Source organism: Pseudophryne corroboree, chromosome 6 (genome assembly GCF_028390025.1).
Source record: "Pseudophryne corroboree isolate aPseCor3 chromosome 6, aPseCor3.hap2, whole genome shotgun sequence".
NCBI classification, from domain to species: Eukaryota; Metazoa; Chordata; class Amphibia; order Anura; family Myobatrachidae; genus Pseudophryne; species Pseudophryne corroboree.
The window spans coordinates 42008967-42036069 of NC_086449.1; the positions used below are offsets into that span (position 1 = coordinate 42008967).

Sequence of the window (27103 nt, forward strand, 5' to 3'; positions counted from 1 at the left end):
GGGAAGGAGGAAATTGACACTGAGGGAGTTGGTGGGGTGGTTTGCGTGAGCTTGGTTACAAGAGGAAGGGATTTACTGGTCAGTGGACTGCTTCCGCTGTCACCCAAAGTTTTTGAACTTGTCACTGACTTATTATGAATGCGCTGCAGGTGACGTATAAGGGAGGATGTTCGGAGGTGGTTAACGTCCTTACCCCTACTTATTACAGCTTGACAAAGGGAACACACGGCTTGACACCTGTTGTCCGCATTTCTGGTGAAATACCTCCACACCGAAGAGCTGATTTTTTTGGTATTTTCACCTGGTATGTCAACGGCCATATTCCTCCCACGGACAACAGGTGTCTCCCCGGGTGCCTGACTTAAACAAACCACCTCACCATCAGAATCCTCCTGGTCAATTTCCTCCCCAGCGCCAGCAACACCCATATCCTCCTCATCCTGGTGTACTTCAACACTGACATCTTCAATCTGACTATCAGGAACTGGACTGCGGGTGCTCCTTCCAGCACTTGCAGGGGGCGTGCAAATGGTGGAAGGCGCATGCTCTTCACGTCCAGTGTTGGGAAGGTCAGGCATCGCAACCGACACAATTGGACTCTCCTTGTGGATTTGGGATTTCAAAGAACGCACAGTTCTTTGCGGTGCTTTTGCCAGCTTGAGTCTTTTCAGTTTTCTAGCGAGAGGCTGAGTGCTTCCATCCTCATGTGAAGCTGAACCACTAGCCATGAACATAGGCCAGGGCCTCAGCCGTTCCTTGCCACTCCGTGTGGTAAATGGCATATTGGCAAGTTTACGCTTCTCCTCCGACAATTTTATTTTAGGTTTTGGAGTCCTTTTTTTACTGATATTTGGTGTTTTGGTTTTGACATGCTCTGTACTATGCCATTGGGCATCGGCCTTGGCAGACGACGTTGCTGGCATTTCATCGTCTCGGCCATGACTAGTGGCAGCAGCTTCAGCACGAGGTGGAAGTGGATCTTGATCTTTCCCTAATTTTGGAACCTCAACATTTTTGTTCTCCATATTTTAATAGGCACAACTAAAAGGCACCTCAGGTAAACAATGGAGATGGATGGATTGGATACTAGTATACAATTATGGACGGGCTGCCGAGTGCCGACACAGAGGTAGCCACAGCCGTGAACTACCGCACTGTACTGTGTCTGCTGCTAATATATAGACTGGTTGATAAAGAGATAGTATACTCGTAACTAGTATGTATGTATAAAGAAAGAAAAAAAAACCACGGTTAGGTGGTATATACAATTATGGACGGGCTGCCGAGTGCCGACACAGAGGTAGCCACAGCCGTGAACTACCGCACTGTACTGTGTCTGCTGCTAATATAGACTGGTTGATAAAGAGATAGTATACTCGTAACTAGTATGTATGTATAAAGAAAGAAAAAAAAACCACGGTTAGGTGGTATATACAATTATGGATGGGCTGCCGAGTGCCGACACAGAGGTAGCCACAGCCGTGAACTACCGCACTGTACTGTGTCTGCTGCTAATATATAGACTGGTTGATAAAGAGATAGTATACTCGTAACTAGTATGTATGTATAAAGAAAGAAAAAAAAACCACGGTTAGGTGGTATATACAATTATGGACGGGCTGCCGAGTGCCGACACAGAGGTAGCCACAGCCGTGAACTACCGCACTGTACTGTGTCTGCTGCTAATATATAGACTGGTTGATAAAGAGATAGTATACTCGTAACTAGTATGTATGTATAAAGAAAGAAAAAAAAACCACGGTTAGGTGGTATATACAATTATGGACGGGCTGCCGAGTGCCGACACAGAGGTAGCCACAGCCATGAACTACCGCACTGTACTGTGTCTGCTGCTAATATATAGACTGGTTGATAAAGAGATAGTATACTCGTAACTAGTATGTATGTATAAAGAAAGAAAAAAAAACCACGGTTAGGTGGTATATACAATTATGGACGGGCTGCCGAGTGCCGACACAGAGGTAGCCACAGCCGTGAACTACCGCACTGTACTGTGTCTGCTGCTAATATATAGACTGGTTGATAAAGAGATAGTATACTCGTAACTAGTATGTATGTATAAAGAAAGAAAAAAAAACCACGGTTAGGTGGTATATACAATTATGGACGGGCTGCCGAGTGCCGACACAGAGGTAGCCACAGCCGTGAACTACCGCACTGTACTGTGTCTGCTGCTAATATAGACTGGTTGATAAAGAGATAGTATACTCGTAACTAGTATGTATGTATAAAGAAAGAAAAAAAAACCACGGTTAGGTGGTATATACAATTATGGACGGGCTGCCGAGTGCCGACACAGAGGTAGCCACAGCCGTGAACTACCGCACTGTACTGTGTCTGCTGCTAATATATAGACTGGTTGATAAAGAGATAGTATACTCGTAACTAGTATGTATGTATAAAGAAAGAAAAAAAAACCACGGTTAGGTGGTATATACAATTATGGACGGGCTGCCGAGTGCCGACACAGAGGTAGCCACAGCCGTGAACTACCACACTGTACTGTGTCTGCTGCTAATATATAGACTGGTTGATAAAGAGATAGTATACTCGTAACTAGTATGTATGTATAAAGAAAGAAAAAAAAAACCACGGTTAGGTGGTATATACAATTATGGACGGGCTGCCGAGTGCCGACACAGAGGTAGCCACAGCCGTGAACTACCGCACTGTACTGTGTCTGCTGCTAATATAGACTGGTTGATAAAGAGATAGTATACTCGTAACTAGTATGTATGTATAAAGAAAGAAAAAAAAACCACGGTTAGGTGGTATATACAATTATGGACGGGCTGCCGAGTGCCGACACAGAGGTAGCCACAGCCGTGAACTACCGCACTGTACTGTGTCTGCTGCTAATATATAGACTGGTTGATAAAGAGATAGTATACTCGTAACTAGTATGTATGTATAAAGAAAGAAAAAAAAACCACGGTTAGGTGGTATATACAATTATGGACGGGCTGCCGAGTGCCGACACAGAGGTAGCCACAGCCGTGAACTACCGCACTGTACTGTGTCTGCTGCTAATATAGACTGGTTGATAAAGAGATAGTATACTCGTAACTAGTATGTATGTATAAAGAAAGAAAAAAAAACCACGGTTAGGTGGTATATACAATTATGGATGGGCTGCCGAGTGCCGACACAGAGGTAGCCACAGCCGTGAACTACCGCACTGTACTGTGTCTGCTGCTAATATATAGACTGGTTGATAAAGAGATAGTATACTCGTAACTAGTATGTATGTATAAAGAAAGAAAAAAAAACCACGGTTAGGTGGTATATACAATTATGGACGGGCTGCCGAGTGCCGACACAGAGGTAGCCACAGCCGTGAACTACCGCACTGTACTGTGTCTGCTGCTAATATATAGACTGGTTGATGAAGAGATAGTATACTCGTAACTAGTATGTATGTATAAAGAAAGAAAAAAAAACCACGGTTAGGTGGTATATACAATTATGGACGGGCTGCCGAGTGCCGACACAGAGGTAGCCACAGCCGTGAACTACCGCACTGTACTGTGTCTGCTGCTAATATATAGACTGGTTGATAAAGAGATAGTATACTCGTAACTAGTATGTATGTATAAAGAAAGAAAAAAAAACCACGGTTAGGTGGTATATACAATTATGGACGGGCTGCCGAGTGCCGACACAGAGGTAGCCACAGCCGTGAACTACCGCACTGTACTGTGTCTGCTGCTAATATATAGACTGGTTGATAAAGAGATAGTATACTCGTAACTAGTATGTATGTATAAAGAAAGAAAAAAAAACCACGGTTAGGTGGTATATACAATTATGGACGGGCTGCCGAGTGCCGACACAGAGGTAGCCACAGCCGTGAACTACCGCACTGTACTGTGTCTGCTGCTAATATAGACTGGTTGATAAAGAGATAGTATACTACTAATATTATATATACTGGTGGTCAGGTCACTGGTCACTAGTCACACTGGCAGTGGCACTCCTGCAGCAAAAGTGTGCACTGTTTAATTTTAATATAATATTATGTACTCCTGGCTCCTGCTATAACCTATAACTGGCACTGCAGTAGTGCTCCCCAGTCTCCCCCACAATTATAAGCTGTGTGAGCTGAGCAGTCAGACAGATATATAATATATATAGATGATGCAGCACACTGGCCTGAGCCTGAGCAGTGCACACAGATATGGTATGTGACTGACTGAGTCACTGTGTGTATCGCTTTTTTCAGGCAGAGAACGGATATATTAAATAAACTGCACTGTGTGTCTGGTGGTCACTCACTATATAATATATTATGTACTCCTGGCTCCTGCTATAACCTATAACTGGCACTGCAGTAGTGCTCCCCAGTCTCCCCCACAATTATAAGCTGTGTGAGCTGAGCAGTCAGACAGATATATATAATATTATTTATATATAGATAATAGATGATGCAGCACACTGGCCTGAGCCTGAGCAGTGCACACAGATATGGTATGTGACTGAGTCACTGTGTGCTGTGTATCGCTTTTTTCAGGCAGAGAACGGATTATAAATAAAACTGGTGGTCACTGGTCACTATCAGCAAAACTCTGCACTGTACTGAGTACTCCTAATGCTCCCCAAAATTAGTAAATCAAGTGTCTCTCTAATCTATTCTAAACGGAGAGGACGCCAGCCACGTCCTCTCCCTATCAATCTCAATGCACGTGTGAAAATGGCGGCGACGCGCGGCTCCTTATATAGAATCCGAGTCTCGCGATAGAATCCGAGCCTCGCGAGAATCCGACAGCGTCATGATGACGTTCGGGCGCGCTCGGGTTAACCGAGCAAGGCGGGAAGATCCGAGTCGCTCGGACCCGTGAAAAAAAACATGAAGTTCTGGCGGGTTCGGATTCAGAGAAACCGAACCCGCTCATCTCTACTGAATGCTTGTCCTGACATAGGTGTTTTTTTGATATCCGAGTGTGTTTTTATTTTGGATATTAGTGGGACCTAGGGGGTGGATCTTTATGATCCCCCCTCATTTGTTTTTTGTTTTCGATGGGGGAAAGGTTAATGGCTGGGAGCAACCTTCTAATTTTGCTGTTTTATAGTTGTTCTCTATTCCCGAGAGCCATTATATTCTTGGCCCCGATCAAGAAGTGTTTGCACTGGGCGATGGTGCAATACAGTTAGGTTTATATTAAGTTTTTGGTATGAACACTCAGTTTTGGGATCCAGGTATGCTGCATGTTGGGGGTGGTATACAGGGTGGGGGGAAGGGGAGGGAGTTGGGTTATGTTTATTTTTTGAGCGGAAATGTATGTAGAGAAAGTACGTGGTTTACAACCATGCAATATAAGCAGTGGTGTCTGGTTACAGAATTTGTATGTGGCGGGGCTGACCCGCCGCGGGGCGATGCACTGATTATACCTTTGCTGTACTATGACGGGGATTAAGGTGGTTTCGTGGAATGTGAGAGGGCTCAATGATAAAGTTAAGAGGACTCTTGTGCTCCGACAGCTCAAACACTATGCGGCTGATATTGTCTGTCTTATGGAAACACATTTGGTAGGTAGTAAGATTCTCTCATTGAAGAGGCCCTGGGTGGGTTGGGCATACCACTCTATGCACACGTCCGCCTCGCGCGGGGTTTCAGTCCTTATTAAGCGGACAGTCCCTTTTGTAATGGAATCTATACAAACGGATCCATGGGGGAGATATGTGTTTTTGAAATGTAGGTTATTTTATGTTCCTGTCCTCCTGCTGGCAGTCTACGTGCCCCCTCCGTATTCTCCCGATGTACTTAAGAGGGTTGCTGGGTTCATGGCCTTGTCTCCCGGGGTGTCTGTTATTTGTTTGGGGGATTTCAATAATGTGCTAGACGTGGTCATGGATAGGCTCTCCATGTCTCCGTCTGCTGCAGGTCCTGGGGGGTCTGGGTTTGCAAATGTGGTGTCAGGGTTGGGCCTGGTCGATCCATGGAGACTGAGACACCCTTCTCTTAAACAATACTCATGTTTTTCACACTCCCATTCTTCGTTCTCTAGGATCGACCTGGTCCTCCTCTCGAGTGATATGGTTCCCCGCGTCGGTAACATTAGATATGAGACTAGAGGTATATCAGACCACTCCCCCTTGACCTTTAATTTAGACTTTAATTGTGATAGAGGTCAAGCTGTGTGGAAATTTAACCCATTCTGGCTTGTTCACATGGGAGATGGATCTGAAATGGTGGCCGCATGGCGGGAGTTCTTCGAGCTGAATAGCACCGACCAGTCTATCTCTAACCTATGGGACACATTTAAGGCCTTTTTACGGGGGAGTTTGATTAAACGGGTGTCTGAATTAAAATCCTTCTATAGGAAAAGGGAGGCTGAGTTGGAGACCCGGAGTGTCGCTGCAGAACTACAATATTTGCAGGATTCCTTGATCAGCTCCAAGTCAGCCTGGTTATCGGCTCAGAGGGAATGGAGAGATTACCTAATGGAAAAGACTCAGCATAGACTCCTCTTCTCATCTCATGCCTTTTATGCCACGGGGGACAAGCCGGGGACATATCTGGCTTCTCTGGCTCGGGGAGACAGACCTACTAGTGTGGTGGTAGAGATTGTGAGCGCTGAAGGTGTCCACCTGACCCAGACTCCACAGATGACGGCTGAATTTGTATCCTTCTATAGTCGCTTATATAAATCTAAATTAGATTGCACCTCATCACAGTTAAATGATTATTTAGACCGTGTCTGCTTCCCCACCTTGTCCGGGGAGGCCTGCGACCTTTTGGAGGCGCCCATTTCCCCCGATGAAGTTAGAGCAGCGATTGAGGCCTCTCCTAGTGGTAAAGCCCCGGGATTGGATGGAATACCATCCGAGGTTTATAAACATAATTTGGATTTTTTTGTCCCCCACCTACTTGAGTTATATAGCCAGATGTTTACACAGGATTCTCTTCCCCCGTCTATGGCGGAGGCAGTGATTGTGGTTCTCCCTAAGCCTGACAAGGATCCCAAGAGAGTGGAATCCTACCGTCCTATATCCCTCCTACCCACTGACATAAAAATTTTGGCCAAGATATTGGCTGGTAGACTAAATACAGTTATTTCCCACATTATACACCCGGACCAGACGGGATTTATGCCTAATAAATCGACCTCCATTAACCTCAGACGTTTGTTTACCCACCTACAAATCCCCCGGGCGGACCCTTCCTCCTCCATTGTTGTCTCGTTGGATGCCGCTAAGGCTTTTGACTCTGTGGAGTGGGAATACTTATGGGAAGTTATGCGTAGATTTGGCATCGGCCCGAAATTTATTAAATATGTCCGACTGATGTACTCCTCTCCATCGGCAAGGGTGGCGGTCAATGGTTTTGTATCTCACTCCTTTCCCCTGTCTAGAGGCACGCGACAGGGTTGTCCCTTGTCCCCTACTCTGTTTGCTATGGCCATTGAACCCCTGGCATGTCTTCTGAGAACAGATGCGGGTATTTATGGACTTAAAGTGGGTGCTCGGGAGGACAGAGTGGCCCTATACGCTGATGACATCCTGATGTTTGTGGATCGCTATGCTGAGTCTATGCCTAGGATCTTGGAAATTATTGATGGGTTTGGGCGATACTCTGGCTTACTGATAAACTGGGAGAAATCCTTTATTATTATGCTTAAAGGCTAGGCCCCTGCCTCCCCATTGATGGTTCTTCCATTGAAGTGGGTGGAATCATTCAAATATCTGGGGGTTTGGGTGTCTAATGACCCTCAAAAATTCTCTTCTCTCAATATTACTCCTCAAATAGTATACCTCCGTGGCCGGGTGCAGACGTGGGGTAAGTTGCCCTTAACAGTCACGGGGAGGGTTAATATTAGAGATGAGCGGGTTCGGTTTCTCTGAATCCGAACCCGCACGAACTTCATGTTTTTTTTCACGGGTCCGAGCGACTCGGATCTTCCCGCCTTGCTCGGTTAACCCGAGCGCGCCCCGAACGTCATCATGACGCTGTCGGATTCTCGCGAGACTCGGATTCTATATAAGGAGCCGCGCGTCGCCGCCATTTTCACACGTGCATTGAGATTGATAGGGAGAGGACGTGGCTGGCGTCCTCTCCATTTAGATTAGAAGAGAGAGAGAGAGAGATTGACCTGATTTACTGGAGCTTAGGAGTACTGTAGAACTGTAGAGAGTGCAGAGTTTACTAGTGACTGACCACAGTGACCACCAGATAGTGCAGTTTTATTTAATATATCCGTTCTCTGCCTGAAAAAAACGATACACAGTGACTCAGTCACATACCATATCTGTGTGCACTGCTCAGCCCAGTGTGCTGCATCATCTCTGTATATATCTGACTGTGCTCAGCTCACACATCTTATAATTGTGGGGGAGACTGGGGAGCACTGCAGTGCCAGTTATAGGTTATAGCAGGAGCCAGGAGTACATATTATTATTAAAATTAAACAGTGCACACTTTTGCTGCAGGAGTGCCACTGCCAGTGTGACTGACCAGTGACCTGACCACACTGACCACCAGTATAGTTAGTAGTATAGTATACTATATTGTGATTGCCTGAAAAAGTTAAACACTCGTATCTGACTGTGCTCAGCTCACACATCTTATAATTGTGGGGGAGACTGGGGAGCACTGCAGTGCCAGTTATAGGTTATAGCAGGAGCCAGGAGTACATATTATTATTAAAATTAAACAGTGCACACTTTTGCTGCAGGAGTGCCACTGCCAGTGTGACTGACCAGTGACCACCTGACCACACTGACCACCAGTATAGTTAGTAGTATAGTATACTATATTGTGATTGCCTGAAAAAGTTAAACACTCGTCGTGTGACTTCACTTGTGTGGTGTTTTTTTTTTTATTCTATAAAAAACTCATTCTGCTGACAGACAGTGTCCAGCAGGTCCGTCATTATATAATATATACCTGTCCGGCTGCAGTAGTGATATATATATATATTTTTATATCATTATTTATCATCCAGTCGCAGCAGACACAGTACGGTAGTTCACGGCTGTAGCTACCTCTGTGTCAGCACTCGGCAGTCCGTCCATAATTGTATACCACCTACCCGTGGTTTTTTTTTCTTTCTTCTTTATACATACATACTACTACTACATCTCTTTATCAACCAGTCTATATTAGCAGCAGACACAGTACAGTACGGTAGTCCACGGCTGTAGCTACCTCTGTGTCGGCACTTGGCAGTCCGTCCATAATTGTATACCACCTACCCGTGGTTTTTTTTTCTTTCTTCTTTATACATACATACTACTACTACTACATCTCTTTATCAACCAGTCTATATTAGCAGCAGACACAGTACAGTACGGTAGTCCACGGCTGTAGTTACCTCTGTGTCGGCACTGGGCAGTCCGTCCATAATTGTATACCACCTACCCGTGTTTTTTTTTTCTTTCTTCTTTATACATACATACTACTACTACATCTCTTTATCAACCAGTCTATATTAGCAGCAGACACAGTACAGTACGGTAGTCCACGGCTGTAGCTACCTCTGTGTCGGCACTGGGCAGTCCGTCCATACTTGTATACCACCTACCCGTGGTTTTTTTTTCTTTCTTCTTTATACATACATACTACTACTACTACATCTCTTTATCAACCAGTCTATATTAGCAGCAGACACAGTACAGTACGGTAGTCCACGGCTGTAGCTACCTCTGTGTCGGCACTGGGCAGTCCGTCCATAATTGTATACCACCTACCCGTGGTTTTTTTTTCTTTCTTCTTTATACATACATACTACTACTACATCTCTTTATCAACCAGTCTATATTAGCAGCAGACACAGTACAGTACGGTAGTCCACGGCTGTAGCTACCTCTGTGTCGGCACTGGGCAGTCCGTCCATAATTGTATACCACCTACCCGTGGTTTTTTTTTCTTTCTTCTTTATACATACATACTACTACTACATCTCTTTATCAACCAGTCTATATTAGCAGCAGACACAGTACAGTACGGTAGTCCACGGCTGTAGCTACCTCTGTGTCGGCACTCGGCAGTCCGTCCATAATTGTATACCACCTACCCGTGGTTTTTTTTTCTTTCTTCTTTATACATACATACTACTACTACATCTCTTTATCAACCAGTCTATATTAGCAGCAGACACAGTACAGTACGGTAGTCCACGGCTGTAGCTACCTCTGTGTCGGCACTAAGCAGTCCGTCCATAATTGTATACCACCTACCCGTGGTTTTTTTTCTTTCTTCTTTATACATACATACATACTACTACTACATCTCTTTATCAACCAGTCTATATTAGCAGCAGACACAGTACAGTACGGTAGTCCACGGCTGTAGCTACCTCTGTGTCGGCACTCGGCAGTCCGTCCATAATTGTATACCACCTACCCGTGGTTTTTTTTTCTTTCTTCTTTATACATACATACTACTACTACATCTCTTTATCAACCAGTCTATATTAGCAGCAGACACAGTACAGTACGGTAGTCCACGGCTGTAGCTACCTCTGTGTCGGCACTCGGCAGTCCATCCATAATTGTATACTAGTATCCATCCATCTCCATTGTTTACCTGAGGTGCCTTTTAGTTGTGCCTATTAAAATATGGAGAACAAAAATGTTGAGGTTCCAAAATTAGGGAAAGATCAAGATCCACTTCCACCTCGTGCTGAAGCTGCTGCCACTAGTCATGGCCAAGACAATGAAATGCCAGCAACGTCGTCTGCCAAGGCCGATGCCCAATGTCATAGTACAGAGCATGTCAAATCCAAAACACCAAATATCAGTAAAAAAAGGACTCCAAAACCTAAAATAAAATTGTCGGAGGAGAAGCGTAAACTTGCCAATATGCCATTTACCACACGGAGTGGCAAGGAACGGCTGAGGCCCTGGCCTATGTTCATGGCTAGTGGTTCAGCTTCACATGAGGATGGAGGCACTCAGCCTCTCGCTAGAAAAATGAAAAGACTCAAGCTGGCAAAAGCAGTAGCACCGCAAAGAACTGTGCGTTCTTCGAAATCCCAAATCCACAAGGAGAGTCCAATTGTGTCGGTTGCGATGCCTGACCTTCCCAACACTGGACGTGAAGAGCATGCGCCTTCCACCATTTGCACGCCCCCTGCAAGTGCTGGAAGGAGCACCCGCAGTCCAGTTCCTGATAGTCAGATTGAAGATGTCAGTGTTGAAGTACACCAGGATGAGGAGGATATGGGTGTTGCTGGCGCTGGGGAGGAAATTGACCAGGAGGATTCTGATGGTGAGGTGGTTTGTTTAAGTCAGGCACCCGGGGAGACACCTGTTGTCCGTGGGAGGAATAGGGCCGTTGACATGCCTGGTGAAAATACCAAAAAAATCAGCTCTTCGGTGTGGAAGTATTTCACCAGAAATGCGGACAACAGGTGTCAAGCCGTGTGTTCCCTTTGTCAAGCTGTAATAAGTAGGGGTAAGGACGTTAACCACCTCGGAACATCCTCCCTTATACGTCACCTGCAGCGCATTCATAATAAGTCAGTGACAAGTTCAAAAACTTGGGCCGACAGCGGAAGCAGTCCACTGACCAGTAAATCCCTTCCTCTTGTAACCAAGCTCACGCAAACCACCCCACCAACTCCCTCAGTGTCAATTTCCTCCTTCCCCAGGAATGCCAATAGTCCTGCAGGCCATGTCACTGGCAATTCTGACGAGTCCTCTCCTGCCTGGGATTCCTCCGATGCATCCTTGCGTGTAACGCCTACTGCTGCTGGCGCTGCTGTTGTTGCTGCTGGGAGTCGATGGTCATCCCAGAGGGGAAGTCGTAAGCCCACTTGTACTACTTCCAGTAAGCAATTGACTGTCCAACAGTCCTTTGCGAGGAAGATGAAATATCACAGCAGTCATCCTGTTGCAAAGCGGATAACTGAGTCCTTGACAACTATGTTGGTGTTAGACGTGCGTCCGGTATCCGCCGTTAGTTCACAGGGAACTAGACAATTTATTGAGGCAGTGTGCCCCCGTTACCAAATACCATCTAGGTTCCACTTCTGTAGGCAGGCGATACCGAGAATGTACACGGACGTCAGAAAAAGACTCACCAGTGTCCTAAAAAATGCAGTTGTACCCAATGTCCACTTAACCACGGACATGTGGACAAGTGGAGCAGGGCAGGGTCAGGACTATATGACTGTGACAGCCCACTGGGTAGATGTATGGACTCCCGCCGCAAGAACAGCAGCGGCGGCACCAGTAGCAGCATCTCGCAAACGCCAACTCTTTCCTAGGCAGGCTACGCTTTGTATCACCGCTTTCCAGAATACGCACACAGCTGAAAACCTCTTACGGCAACTGAGGAAGATCATCGCAGAATGGCTTACCCCAATTGGACTCTCCTGTGGATTTGTGGCATCGGACAACGCCAGCAATATTGTGTGTGCATTAAATATGGGCAAATTCCAGCACGTCCCATGTTTTGCACATACCTTGAATTTGGTGGTGCAGAATTTTTTAAAAAACGACAGGGGCGTGCAAGAGATGCTGTCGGTGGCCAGAAGAATTGCGGGACACTTTCGGCGTACAGGCACCACGTACAGAAGACTGGAGCACCACCAAAAACTACTGAACCTGCCCTGCCATCATCTGAAGCAAGAAGTGGTAACGAGGTGGAATTCAACCCTCTATATGCTTCAGAGGTTGGAGGAGCAGCAAAAGGCCATTCAAGCCTATACAATTGAGCACGATATAGGAGGTGGAATGCACCTGTCTCAAGTGCAGTGGAGAATGATTTCAACGTTGTGCAAGGTTCTGATGCCCTTTGAACTTGCCACACGTGAAGTCAGTTCAGACACTGCCAGCCTGAGTCAGGTCATTCCCCTCATCAGGCTTTTGCAGAAGAAGCTGGAGGCATTGAAGAAGGAGCTAAAAGGGAGCGATTCCGCTAGGCATGTGGGACTTGTGGATGCAGCCCTTAATTCGCTTAACAAGGATTCACGGGTGGTCAATCTGTTGAAATCAGAGCACTACATTTTGGCCACCGTGCTCGATCCTAGATTTAAAACCTACCTTGGATCTCTCTTTCCGGCAGACACAAGTCTGCTGGGGTGCAAAGACCTGCTGGTGACAAAATTGTCAAGTCAAGCGGAACGCGACCTGTCAACATCTCCTCCTTCACATTCTCCCGCAACTGGGGGTGCGAGGAAAAGGCTCAGAATTCCGAGCCCACCCGCTGGCGGTGATGCAGGGCAGTCTGGAGCGACTGCTGATGCTGACATCTGGTCCGGACTGAAGGACCTGACAACGATTACGGACATGTCGTCTACTGTCACTGCATATGATTCTCTCAACATTGAAAGAATGGTGGAGGATTATATGAGTGACCGCATCCAAGTAGGCACGTCACACAGTCCGTACTTATACTGGCAGGAAAAAGAGGCAATTTGGAGGCCCTTGCACAAACTGGCTTTATTCTACCTAAGTTGCCCTCCCACAAGTGTGTACTCCGAAAGAGTGTTTAGTGCCGCCGCTCACCTTGTCAGCAATCGGCGTACGAGGTTACATCCAGAAAATGTGGAGAAGATGATGTTCATTAAAATGAATTATAATCAATTCCTCCGCGGAGACATTGACCAGCAGCAATTGCCTCCACAAAGTACACAGGGAGCTGAGATGGTGGATTCCAGTGGGGACGAATTGATAATCTGTGAGGAGGGGGATGTACACGGTGATATATCGGAGGATGATGATGAGGTGGACATCTTGCCTCTGTAGAGCCAGTTTGTGCAAGGAGAGATGAATTGCTTCTTTTTTGGTGGGGGTCCAAACCAACCCGTCATATCAGTCACAGTCGTGTGGCAGACCCTGTCACTGAAATGATGGGTTGGTTAAAGTGTGCATGTCCTGTTTATACAACATAAGGGTGGGTGGGAGGGCCCAAGGACAATTCCATCTTGCACCTCTTTTTTCTTTTATTTTTCTTTGCGTCATGTGCTGTTTGGGGAGGGTTTTTTGGAAGGGACATCCTGCGTGACACTGCAGTGCCACTCCTAGATGGGCCCGGTGTTTGTGTCGGCCACTAGGGTCGCTAATCTTACTCACACAGCTACCTCATTGCGCCTCTTTTTTTCTTTGCGTCATGTGCTGTTTGGGGAGGGTTTTTTGGAAGGGACATCCTGCGTGACACTGCAGTGCCACTCCTAGATGGGCCAGGTGTTTGTGTCGGGCACTTGGGTCGCTGAGCTTAGTCACACAGCTACCTCATTGCACCTCTTTTTTTCTTTGCGTCATGTGCTGTTTGGGGAGTGTTTTTTGGAAGGGCCATCCTGCGTGACACTGCAGTGCCACTCCTAGATGGGCCAGGTGTTTGTGTCGGCCACTAGGGTCGCTTAGCTTAGTCATCCAGCGACCTCGGTGCAAATTTTAGGACTAAAAATAATATTGTGAGGTGTGAGGTATTCAGAATAGACTGAAAATTGAGGTTAATAATAATATGGGATCAAAATGACCCCCAAATTCTATGATTTAAGCTGTTTTTTAGGATTTTTTGAAAAAAACACCCGAATCCAAAACACACCCGAATCCGACAAAAAAAATTCGGTGAGGTTTTGCCAAAACGCGGTCGAACCCAAAACACGGCCGCGGAACCGAACCCAAAACCAAAACACAAAACCCGAAAAATTTCAGGCGCTCATCTCTAGTTAATATGGTTAAAATGGTCTTCCTGCCCAAGCTTCTCTATGTCCTGCAGCAATCACCCGTCTATATTCCACAGAAGATCTTTAAACAAATAGATGGGTTGATTTCCTCCCTGGTGTGGGCCAGTAAACGTGCACGCTTAAAACTAGATACCATGACCAGAACACGTGAAATGGGCGGTCTGGCCCTCCCCAATTTCCGTTTTTACAACTACGCGGCGCAATTGACACATATCTGGGAGTGGGTTAATGATCTCGATCCCCTGGCTCTGCATTCACTGATGCTGCATCACGACTACCCGGGGGGCTCCCCATTACAGCTACTTCTCTGTGGCAGCGTTAAAATGTCCACAATACCGCTTATTAAGCAAGCCATCCTGGTGTGGAAAATGGTGCACTCGGTGATGCGGGGCCATGGCGTCGACCCTGACACCCCTCTGGATAATATTTATGGGTTACCTGAACTGTGTCAGCTTCAGGTCCGAGAGGTTTGGGGAAGATGGGGAGTATCATCTATGGGCCATATATATAGTGATGGGGTTCTCAATTCTTTCCAACAACTTCAACACGCACACAACATTCCCTCAAGGTTCTTTTTTCAATTCCTACGGTTGAGACATGCACTGGCAGCCCAGTTCCCAAATGGCCCTCCAGTCTTAGCTGACTCCCCGGTTAAAACAATGTTGCAGACGCTAGACTCGGGACACTTAGTTTCTAGGATATATGGTCGTATCCTGCTAATGCACCATAGTGACCCTCTCACGGCTCTTCGGGGTAAGTGGGAATCAGATGTGGGCATGCTATCGGATGATGCATGGAATACTGCCATAGGGGCCCATCGGATCTCCACCTCCTCTGTTAGATACCAGCAAATACAACTATACATTCTACACAGGGTGTATATGACCCCGGTGAGATTAGCACATATCGGGGGAGCCCACAACTCGCAATGCCCTAGATGTGGAGCCGTGGATGCAGACTTCTGGCACTTACTGTGGGTGTGTCCGGGCGTGTCTGTGTTTTGGACGGCGGTTATACGGATCCTGCGTGACACAGGTATTCCCTCCTTCGTGTGTACTCCTGCGCTCTGTACACTGTTGATTGTGGACGAGGAAGCCTTGGACCCACCTAGTAGACGATACGTTATTAACCTATGCGCTTTAGCTAGGGTCTGTATTGCCCGGCTATGGCTGGCTAGTGAAGCCCCGACAACTGGGGCGTGGATATCCCTGGTCAATGAAACGATTGCGCATGAAAAATTTGTGTTTCTGGCTAGGAAGGTGGAGAAGAAATGGTCAACAATATGGGGTAGATGGATGGATTCTAAATATTACAAAGAGAGATATAGTTAAAACCGGGTTATTTCCAGTGTGTCAGTATGGGATGTTGTGTGAGAGGGGAGTCCTCGCGGCTGGTCTTGCCTTGCTATGATATTTGTAACATACTGTGACATTTCTGCTGTGTCTAAGAGTTTCAGGGAACTGTTATGCTCTAGATGTGTTGAGCTAAGATACCGTTGCTTTGTGACTATATGCTCTATAGGTAATAATGTTTACTTAATATACTATAGACTGCATACATGTACTGTTATCTCCACACATGTTGGGTGTGGTCTCTGTTTGTGTGTTGTATGTGTGAAGTGTTAACGCAAAATTGAAAATCTCAATAAAAAATATTGAATTTAAAAAAAAAATTATTCCACACCGAAGAGGTGATTTTTTTTGTAATTTGACCAGGCATGTCAATGGCCATATTCGTCCCACGGACAGCAGGTGTCTCCCCGGGTACCTGACTTAAACAAACCACCTCACCATCAGAATCCTCCTTGTCAATTTCCTCCTCAGCACCAGCAACACCCATGTCCTCATCCTGGTGTACTTCAACAGTGACATCTTCAATTTGACTATCAGGAACTGGACTGCGGGTGCTCCTTCCAGCACTTGCAGGGGGCGTGCAAATGGTGGAAGGCGCAAGCTCTTCCTGTCCAGTGTTGGGAAGGTCATGCATCGCATCCGACACAATTGGACTCTCCTTGGGGATTTGTGATTTAGAAGAACGCACAGTTCTTTGCTGTGCTTTTGCCAGCTTAAGTCTTTTCATTTTTCTAGCGGGAGGATGAGTGCTTCCTCATGTGAAGCTGAACCACTAGCCATGAACATAGGATAGGGCCTCAGCCGTTCCTTGCCACTCCGTGTCGTAAATGGCATATTGGCAAGTTTACGCTTCTCATCAGACGCTTTTAATTTTGATTTTTGGGTAATTTTACTGAACTTTAATTTTTTTAATTTTACATGCTCTCTACTATGACATTGGGCATCGGCCTTGGCAGACGACGTTGATGGCATTTCATCATCTCGGCTATGACTAGTGGCTGCAGCTTCAGCACGAGGTGGAAGTGGATCTTGATCTTTCCCTATTTTACCCTCCACATTTTTGTTCTCCATTTTTTAATGTGTGGAATTATATGCCAGTAATATATATCAATTGCAATGGCCTACTGTACCCTACTGCTATATATATACTGGTGGTCAGCAAAATTCTGCACTGTCCTCCTACTATATACTGCGCACAACTAAAATGCAGCACAGGTATGGATGGATAGTATGCTTGACGACACAGAGGTAGAGCAGTGGACTACTGTACCGTACTGCTATATCTACACTGGTGGTCAGCAAAATTCTGCACTGTCCTCATACTATATACTGCGCACAACTAAAATGCAGCACAGGTATGGATGGATAGTATAGAAATAGAAGGAGGCCGCACTAACCGAGGAAAGAACAATATAAACCACTGAATGTGTAATTATAAACATTTATTATAAAACATTAATTCTTTAAAAAGCAGTACTTCTGTGCAAGATAATGTGCCATATATATGCAGAATAAATGAAATTTGCCAATAATATGGCAAAATTGGAATTTACCCAGGGTTTTGGTACAGGATTAGTAGAAATTGTTCTCTAGAATCCGTTCCATATTTTGCCCATCATTATTGTATCCAGTTATAATCCAGTAAGGAGAGTCCCTTTTAGATGTTACTGAGGAGAGTCCATGGAAAGATTCCATATACCGCTAGAGGATTAGTGCAATGTTTCATAGATGGGCCACTGTCTGCCGTACTGTGTTAAAAGGGGTCGCTGTCTGCCGTACTGTGTAAAAAGGGGTCGCTGTCTGCCGTACTGTGTAAAAAAAAGGGACGCTGTCTGCCGTAATGTGTAAAAAGGGGAACTGTCTGCCGTACTGTGTAAAAAGGGGGACGCTGTCTGCCGTAATGTATAAAAGGGGCTCTACCTGGTGTAGTGGCGCTACTGTGCGGCGTAATTTGAATAATGGAGACTACTGTGCACCGTAGTATGAATTGGTATTATTTTGTGGTCACGCCCCTTCCCATGAAGCCACGCCCCTATGTATTTTTTGCGTCCCTGCGGCGCGCACTGCCCCTGTCTTACATGAGGGAGGGGGGGGGGGGTGCACTCATGAAAAAAAAAAATTAAGAATAAAAAAGATAGAAGGGTTACATACTGTATATATATTTTAGCTGAGCCAAGCATTCAGTAGTTTCCTGAGTGCACCTACAGTATAGAATATGAGGGGTATTCAGAGATGGACGCAGATCTTGCTTCCACAGCAAAATCTGTAGCCATCTACTCACATGGTGAGGGCTATCCAGCTCAGAGCAAGGTCGTCCAGCATGTGTGTGTCGCCCCCCGCAAGGCATTCATAATTTATAACCCGTAACTGTCAATCATGATGCAGTAGTATAATCATATATATTGTATATATTGTATACTTAATATTAATCCATCCGCCTTCACGCTGAGATTATGCCGTGAAGGACGAGCTGATCCGGGTTTCCATGGATACCGGCCGGAAATCTTACGTAAACATTCCATAGAAACACAAGTCTTTCTGCCGAGGAAGACGCGGCTGAAGACCGCGTCATCATGACGACGAGAGGAGGATCCCAACCTCCAGTCATGTGGGGACAACAATCCGCCCACTACAAGCCGCGTCACTATGGCGAGGGCCCGGGAAACGCGTCAGGTACTTACCCGTTGGAACAGGATATCTCTGAATTGGACCCGAACCAGCCCATTCTGCTGACCAGTTATCCGGAGGAATCCAGAGAGACACCAGCCTATTTCCGCATTGCATGAGGTACTCTACATCTATGAGACATTGCACTAATCCTCTAGCGGTATATGGAATCTTTCCATGGACTCTCCTCAGTAACATCTAAAAGGGACTCTCCTTACTGGATTATAACTGGATACAATAATGATGGGCAAAATATGGAACGAATTCTAGAAAACAATTTCCACTAATCCTTTACCAAAACCCTGGGTAAATTCCAATTTTTGCGTATTATTGTCAAATTTCATTTTTTCTGCATATATTTGGCACATTATCTTGCACAGAAGTACTGCTTTTTAAAGAATTAATGTTTTATAATACATTTTTATAATTACACATTCAGTGGTTTATAATGTTCTTTCCTCGGTTAGCGCGGCCTCGTTCTTTTTCTGTATTCTCCTCCAGGGAGTGACTCCCCTGTAACACTGGCTGCTGCTTAGTTAATCATCTCACCTCACAGCGCCCGAATACCTTTGGGTATATTTTACCTTATTATGGATGGATAGTATACTTGATGACATAGAGGTAGAGCAGTGGACTACTGTACCGTACTGCTATATATATATATATATATATATATATATATATACTGGTGGTCAACAAAATTCTGCACTGTCCTCCTACTATATACTGCGCACAACAAAAATGCAGCACAGATATGGATGGATAGTATACTTGACGACACAGAGGTAGAGCAGTGGACTACTGTACCATACTGCTATATATATACTGGTGGTCAGCAAAATTCCGCACTGTCCTCCTACTATATACTGCGCACAACTAAAATGCACCACAGGTAGGGATGGATAGTATACTTGGCGACACAGAGGTAGAGCAGTGGACTACTGTACCGTACTGCTATATATATACTGGTGGTCAGCAAAATTATGCACTGGACTACTATACTGCGCACAACTAAAATGCACCACAGGTAGGGATGGATAGTATACTTGGCGACACAGAGGTAGAGCAGTGGACTACTGTACCGTACTGCTATATATATACTGGTGGTCAGCAAAATTATGCACTGGACTACTATACTGCGCACAACTAAAATGCAGCACAGGTATGGATGGATAGTATACTTGACGACACAGAGGTAGAGCAGTGGACTACTTTACCGTACTGCTATATATATACTGGTGGTCAGCAAAATTCTGCACTGTCCTCCTACTATATACTGCGCAAAACTAAAATGCAGCACAGGTATGGATACATAGTATACTTGACGACACAGAGGTAGAGCAGTGGACTACTGTACCGTACTGCTATATATATATACTGGTGGTCAGCAAAATTCTGCACTGTCCTCCTACTATATACCGCGCACAACTAAAATGCAGCACAGGTATGGATGCATAGTATACTTGACGACACAGAGGTAGAGCAGTGGACTACTGTACCGTACTGCTATATATATACTGGTGGTCAGCAAAATTCTGCACTGTCCTCCTACTATATACGGCACACAACTAAAATTCAGCACAGTTATGGATGCATAGTATACTTGACGACACAGAGGTAGAGCAGTGGACTACTGTACCGTACTGCTATATATATATACTGGTGGTCAGCAAAATTCTGCACTGTCCTCCTACTATATACCGCGCACAACTAAAATGCAGCACAGGTATGGATGGATAGTATACTTGACGACACAGAGGTAGAGCAGTGGACTACTGTACCGTACTGCTATATATATATATACTGGTGGTCAGCAAAATTCTGCACTGTCCTCCTACTCAGTGCCGTTTCTAGCGGCGGGTGAGCCGTGCAACCGCATGGGGCGCCCGCCGTGGCACTTTGTTACTCCTTATCGCCTCTCCCGAGCGCTCCTGCTTGGGGGGCGGAGTTTCGCGTCATTCCGTGAAGCCCCGCCCCCCGAGCAGGAGCGCTCGGGAGAGGCGATAAGGAGATAAGCAAGAAGGAGGAGGCGGCCGGCGCGAGGGACGTGAGGCGGCGGGACCGAAGAGCGGGAAGACATAAGTATTCTCTCTCTCCCCCCCTCTCCCCCTTCCTTCCCCTCAACTTAAAACCTGCCTGCCGCTGCTGCACTGTGTGAAATGGGGACACCTGCCTATGGGAACACCTGCCTATGGGGATACCTGTCTGCCGCACTGTGTAAAATGGGGACACCAGCCTATGGGGATACCTGCATGCCGCACTGTGTAAAATGGGGGCACCTGCCTACGTACTGTGTAATATGGGGGCACCTGCCTGCGTACTGTGTAATATGGGGGCACCTGCCTGCGTACTGTGTAATATGGGGGCATCTACCTGCGTACTGTGTAAAATGGGGATATCTGCTTGCCGCGCTGTGTAAAATGGGGATACCTGCCTGCGTACTGTGTAATATGGGGGCACCTGCCTGCGTACTGTGTAATATTGGGACACCTGCCTGCATACTGTGTAATATGGGGGCATCTGCCTGCGTACTGTGTAAAATGGGGATATCTGCTTGCCGCGCTGTGTAAAATGGGGATACCTGCCTGCGTACTGTTTAATATGGGGGCACCTGCCTGCGTACTGTGTAAAATGGGGATACCTGCCTTCCGTACTGTGTAAAATGGGGACACCTGTCTGCCGCACTTTGTAAAATGGGGACACCTGCCTGCCGCACTTTGTAAAATGGGTACACCTGCCTGCCGCGCTGTGTAAAATGGGGACACCTGCCTGCCGCGCTGTGTAATATGGGGACACTTGCCTGCTGTAATGTGTAAAAAGGGGACTTTTTTAATTTTATTTCCCCCCCCCTGTGGTGTGTGTGATGATATCAGATGAGGCCATGCCCACTTTAATGAGACCACGCCCATTTAATTAGGCCACACACCCTTGTCGGGAGCGCGCGCGCCTGCGCCGTGCGCATGCTTTTTCTTTTTATGGCTATATGGGGGGGGGGGGCACGCATTTTCTTTTTAGAGCAACTGGGGGGCAGGGGCGCATTTTGAAATCTCGCACTGGGAGACAAATTGTCTAGAAACGGCCCTACTCCTACTATATACTACTATGCAGCACAGATATGGAGCGTTTTTCAGGCAGAGAGCATAGATATTTTTAGCACACTGAACACAGAAGCTGAGAGAACGCAGCTATCATCTCCAAAGCACGAGTGAATCTCGCGAGAATCCGACAGCGGGATGATGACGTTCGGGCGCGCTCGGGTTAACCGAGCAAGGCGGGAAGATCCGAGGCTGCCTCGGAACCGTGTAAAATGGGTGAAGTTCGGGGGTTATTTGGATCCTGAGGAACCGATCCAGCTCATCACTTAGATATATATATATATATATATATATATATACAATGGCGTTCTCTTTGTATTGCAATAAAGAAAGCAGGCGGCACTCACCGGACTTCATCAGTGAAACAATTATTACAGCAATATAAAGAGAACGCCATAGTTTATCCATTTATTGATAAACCTCCAGCCACTGCATATACCAGTGTGAGTGGCAAAACCCGGACGTAGGGTCTGCGATCGCATCCCAGATTATACTACCGCATCATGATTAACAGATACGGGTTATAAATTATGAATGCATTGCGGGAGGTGCCACACACATACTGGACGACCTTGCTCTTAGCTGGATAGCCCTCAGCATGTGAGTAGATGGCTACAGATTTTGCTGTGGAAGCAAGATCTGCGTCCATCTCTGAATACCCCTCATATTCTATACTGTAGGTGCACTCAGGAAACTACTGAATGCTTGGCTCAGCTAAAATATATATACAGTATGTAACCCTTCTATCTTTTTTATTCTTAATTCTTTTTTTTTTCATGAGTGCACCCACAGATCCAGTGCCGTTACTAGGCATTTTAGCGCTGTGTGCAAGAAACGGCATTAGCGACCCCCCCTCATGTAAGACAGGGGCAGTGAGCGCCACAGGGACGCAAAAAATATATAGGGGCGTGGCTTCATGGGAAGGGGCGTGGCGACAAAATAATACCAATTCATACTACGGTGCACAGTAGTCTCCATTATTCAAATTACGCCGCACAGTAGCATCACTACACCAGGTAGAGCCCCTTTTATACATTACGGCAGACAGTCCCCCTTTTTACACATTACGTCAGACAGCATCCCCCTTTTTACACATTACGGCAGAGAGCAACCCCTTTTTACACATTACTGCAGACAGCGTCCCCCTTTTTACACATTTCGGCAGACAGCGTCCCTTTTTTTACACAGTACGGCAGACAGCAACCCCTTTTTACACAGTATGGCAGACAGCAACCCCTTTTTACACAGTATGGCAGACAGCAACCCCTTTTTACACAGTACGGCAGACAGCGACCCCTTTTTACACAGTACGGCAGACAGCGACCCCTTTTTGCACAGTATGGCAGACAGCAACCCCTTTTTACACAGTATGGCAGACAGTGGCCCCTTTTTACACAGTACAGCAGACAGTGGCCCCTTTTTACACAGTACGGCAGACAGTGTCCCCCTTTTTACACATTGTAGCAGACAGGGTCCCCATTTTTACACATTGTGGCAGATAGAAGAGAGAGAGAGAGAGAGAGAGAGAAGAGAGAGATACTTACCATTCAGGGCAGCGCTTAGGCAGAGCCTAACAGGCAGTTTTCTCAGTGCTGCCGCCAGCTCCCGAGTCCTCTTGGTAGTGTCCTGCTCCTCCATGAACGCACAGCCACTCCATCTTCCTGCAGACTGACCCACCGCCAGGTACAGCAGCAGCAGCTTCACAGTCCCCTGCAGCAGTGGCGTAAGTTCGTCCTAGACGCCCGGAGGCAATATAAATACAGGTGCCCCCCTATATAGAGGCAAAAAATTTTTTTTATATATACATATATATATATATATATATATATATATATATATATATACACATACACACACACACACACACACACACACACACACACACACACACACCACACCAATATTGATCCTGCAGGCTATATATATATTTATATATATATATATATATATATATATATATCCTGCCATTCTTTGCAAGCATAATGGCGTATGCATGAAGAAATTTCCAAAGGACAGCTCTTGCGGTGAGAGCTATTCTTTGCCATGATACAGTAGAACTTCCCGGTGTATGATCCGGAGTCCTATCTGTGCATGCATGGGCTGATGCGCCCCACTGGGGGGTGCTGGGAGGGGTCCAATGGGAAATGTGATAGAGGCCCATCTAAAGATGGTGTTGCCCACCTCATCCAAGCCCTGGGGTCTAGGCTTGGTGGATAAGTAGTAAGCCGCCAAACCTATGAAAACTGCATTTTTGGAGGTTTGGCTGCATTTTTAACCTTGTGCTAATGATACATCCCAGCAGACCAGTGCCAGTTTAGGGTCCACATGGGCCTGGAGCTGAAAGTGAGTCTATTATGTGACCGATACTGCGGGAGGGGAGGCAATCATTTTGCTGGCTGTCGGGATTCCTAGCGGTCAGGATACCGACACCAGAATACCGTCTCACAGGTCTTATTCCCATTCGTGGGTGTCCACAACACCAATAGAGTGGGATGGGAACCACCGAGACCACTGAGTTGCGAGCGCAACAAGCAAGGGCCTTCATTGCGCATGCCCCTTGCCAGCATTCTGACGGACGGGATGCTGCTGTCAGGATGCTGACAGACGGCATCCCGTCTGTCGGTAAAACATATGTATTCCCTGCGGGAGGACAATTAATTATGGGAGGAAGATGGGGAGGGATGGTCGCGGGTGGGCAGAAGGACTTGGCAAATGGGGGGGGGGGCAGATGGAGTAACAGAGGTCTGGAGGACGGGATGAGGCAGAATGGGGGTCATAGTATATATGACAAAAATGCAGATTCATTAAACGGGCATTGAAACGTTGCACTACTTCAATTGGTGTCAGTGTGCAAATCATTGGAGTGCCGCACCACCTCTATTTTGCTAAACTACTTTGCTGTGAGGGCACCCAATGTATTAGTCTATTATGTGGCTGTGCCAGACCCCTACCTCTATCTATATATACAAACATACATACATACTGGCAGTGCACTTATACAGGGAGAAAGGGAGCATAGATGGATACCTTGTGTAGTGAAAGAAGGCTCTACTCTCCTCCCCAATTACCGGAGGCAGAGCGCAATTAGGAAGTGGAATACAAGGCAAGCGTGGTACCAGCTCTTAAACACCGCCTCGCACGTGTGTCCATCCATCCCGTCCCCCCCTTCCCCACAGCAGCGGGGCAACGGTAGCAGCAGCTCCTCTCCTACCTCCCACAGCAGGCGCGCACCAGCGTACTCTCCTGGGGTTTGCGCTGTAGTGGCGGCTTACAGGAATGAGTCAGTTCAGTGACGTAACTAGAAATTTTTCTCCCCCAAGCCAAAAAATTATTTGCCCCCCCCCTCCATAATTGGCAGTATAGAGTGTGTGGCTTCGTTGGGATGGGCGTGGCTTACCATAAAGGGGCGTGACATTGCAGGAAAAGACTGCGTTATACCCCAGTTTTCCAACCTGCACGCCCAGACGGGAAAGAAAAATAATCCTGATTCATGCCCCTTACATTATTTGTAATTTTTCCTCCTTATAGTAATGCTCAGTATACATTATGCCACATACTGCAGTGGCCCTTAGACATTATGCCACACACAATAATGCACATGACACAATATGAACACACCATAATGCCCACGACACATTATGCCACACACCGTAATGCCCCCGACACATTATGACAGGAATCGTAATGCCCGTTATACATTATGCTACACACTGCAATGCCCCTGATACATTATACCACACACCGTAATGCCTGTGACACATTATGACAGGAATCACAATGCCCATTATACATTATGCTACACACTGCAATGCCCTTGATACATTATAGCACATACAATGTCTTTGACACAGTATAACACACACCACAATGAGCCTGAGACATTATACCACATATCACAATGCCCGCGATATAGTATACCATACACCGTAATGCCCGACACATTATGACACACACCGCAATGTCCGTGATACATTATGCCACACACCGTAATGCCCATTACACATTAAGTTCTACAGTAAGGCTTCTAATTACTTTTAAATTACCTGCTCGGTTTCATGCTCTTGGTTCCATGCACGGTGCCAGGGGTTTTCATGCTCAGGGTGTCATGCTCGTTGCCAGGGGTTTCATGCGTTGGGTGTCATGTTCGTTGCCAGCGGTTTCATGCTCTTGGTTCCATGCACGGTGGCAGGGGTTTTCATGCTCAGGGTGTCATGCTCGTTGCCAGGGGTTTCATGCACTGGGTGTCATGCTCGTTGCCAGCGGTTCCATGCACGGTGCCAGGGGTTTTCATGCTCAGGGTGTCATGCTCGTTGCCAGGGGGTTCATGCACTGGGTGTCATGCTCGTTGCTAGGGGGTAGTGCTTGTTGCTAGGGCCGTGCTCCCAGTGCCACATATGCCCCCAGTGCCAGATATTCCCCCACAGTGTCAGGTATATGCCTCCAGTGCCAGGTACATGCCCCCAGTGCCAAATATACCCCCCCAGTGCCACATATACCCCCTCAGTGCCTGCTCCCCCCAGTGCCAAATATTCCACCACAGTGCCACATATGCCCCCTCAGTGCCTACTCCCCCACAGAGCCAGCTATATGCCCCCAGTGCCAGCTATTCCTCCACAGTGCCAGGCATATGCCCCCAGTGCCAGATATTCCCCCACAGGGCCAGGTATATGCCCCCAGTGCCAGATCTTCCCCCACAGTGCCAGGTATATGCCCCCAGTGCCAAATATATCCCTCTCCCCAGTGCCAGGTATATGCCCCCCGCCCCAGTGCCAGGTATATGCCCCCCAGTGCCAGGTATATGCCCCCCAGTGCCAGGTATATGCCCCCCAGTGCCAGGTCTTCCCCCACAGGGCCAGGTATATGCCCCCCACTGCCAGGTGTATGCCCCCCAGTGCCAGGTCTTCACCCCCAGTGCCAGGTATATGCCCCCCAGTGCCAGGTATATGCCCCCCAGTGCCAGGTATATGCTCCCCAGTGCCAGGTATATGCCCCCCAGTGCCAGGTATATGCCCCCCAGTGCCAGGTCTTCCCCCACAGGGCCAGGTATATGCCCCCCAGTGCCAGGTCTTCCCCCACAGGGCCAGGTATATGCCCCCCAGTGCCAGGTCTTCCCCCACAGTGCCATGTATATGCCCCCCAGTGCCATGTATATGCCCCCCAGTGCCAGGTATATGCCCCCCAGTGCCAGGAATATGCCCCCCAGTGCCAGGTATATGTCCCCCAGTGCCAGGTCTCCCCCCCCCTCGTGCCAGGTATATGCCCCCCAGTGCCAGGTATATGCCCCCCAGTGCCAGGTCTTCCCCCACAGTGCCATGTATATGCCCCCCAGTGC

At 46.9% G+C, this 27103-nt stretch overlaps 1 protein-coding gene across 1 annotated transcript in view; it reads right to left on the reverse strand.

Annotated features, from left to right (window-relative positions):
* LOC134936018 (NXPE family member 3-like) overlaps positions 1 to 26290 on the reverse strand; it is a 108619-nt gene extending 82329 nt beyond the window's left edge. Inside the window, exon 1 of the mRNA XM_063930917.1 lies at positions 25815 to 26290. The gene's annotated coding sequence lies outside the window, so the exon portion shown is untranslated. The remainder of the gene's footprint in view (positions 1 to 25814) is intronic.
* Between the last annotated feature and the right edge of the window lie 813 nt (positions 26291 to 27103).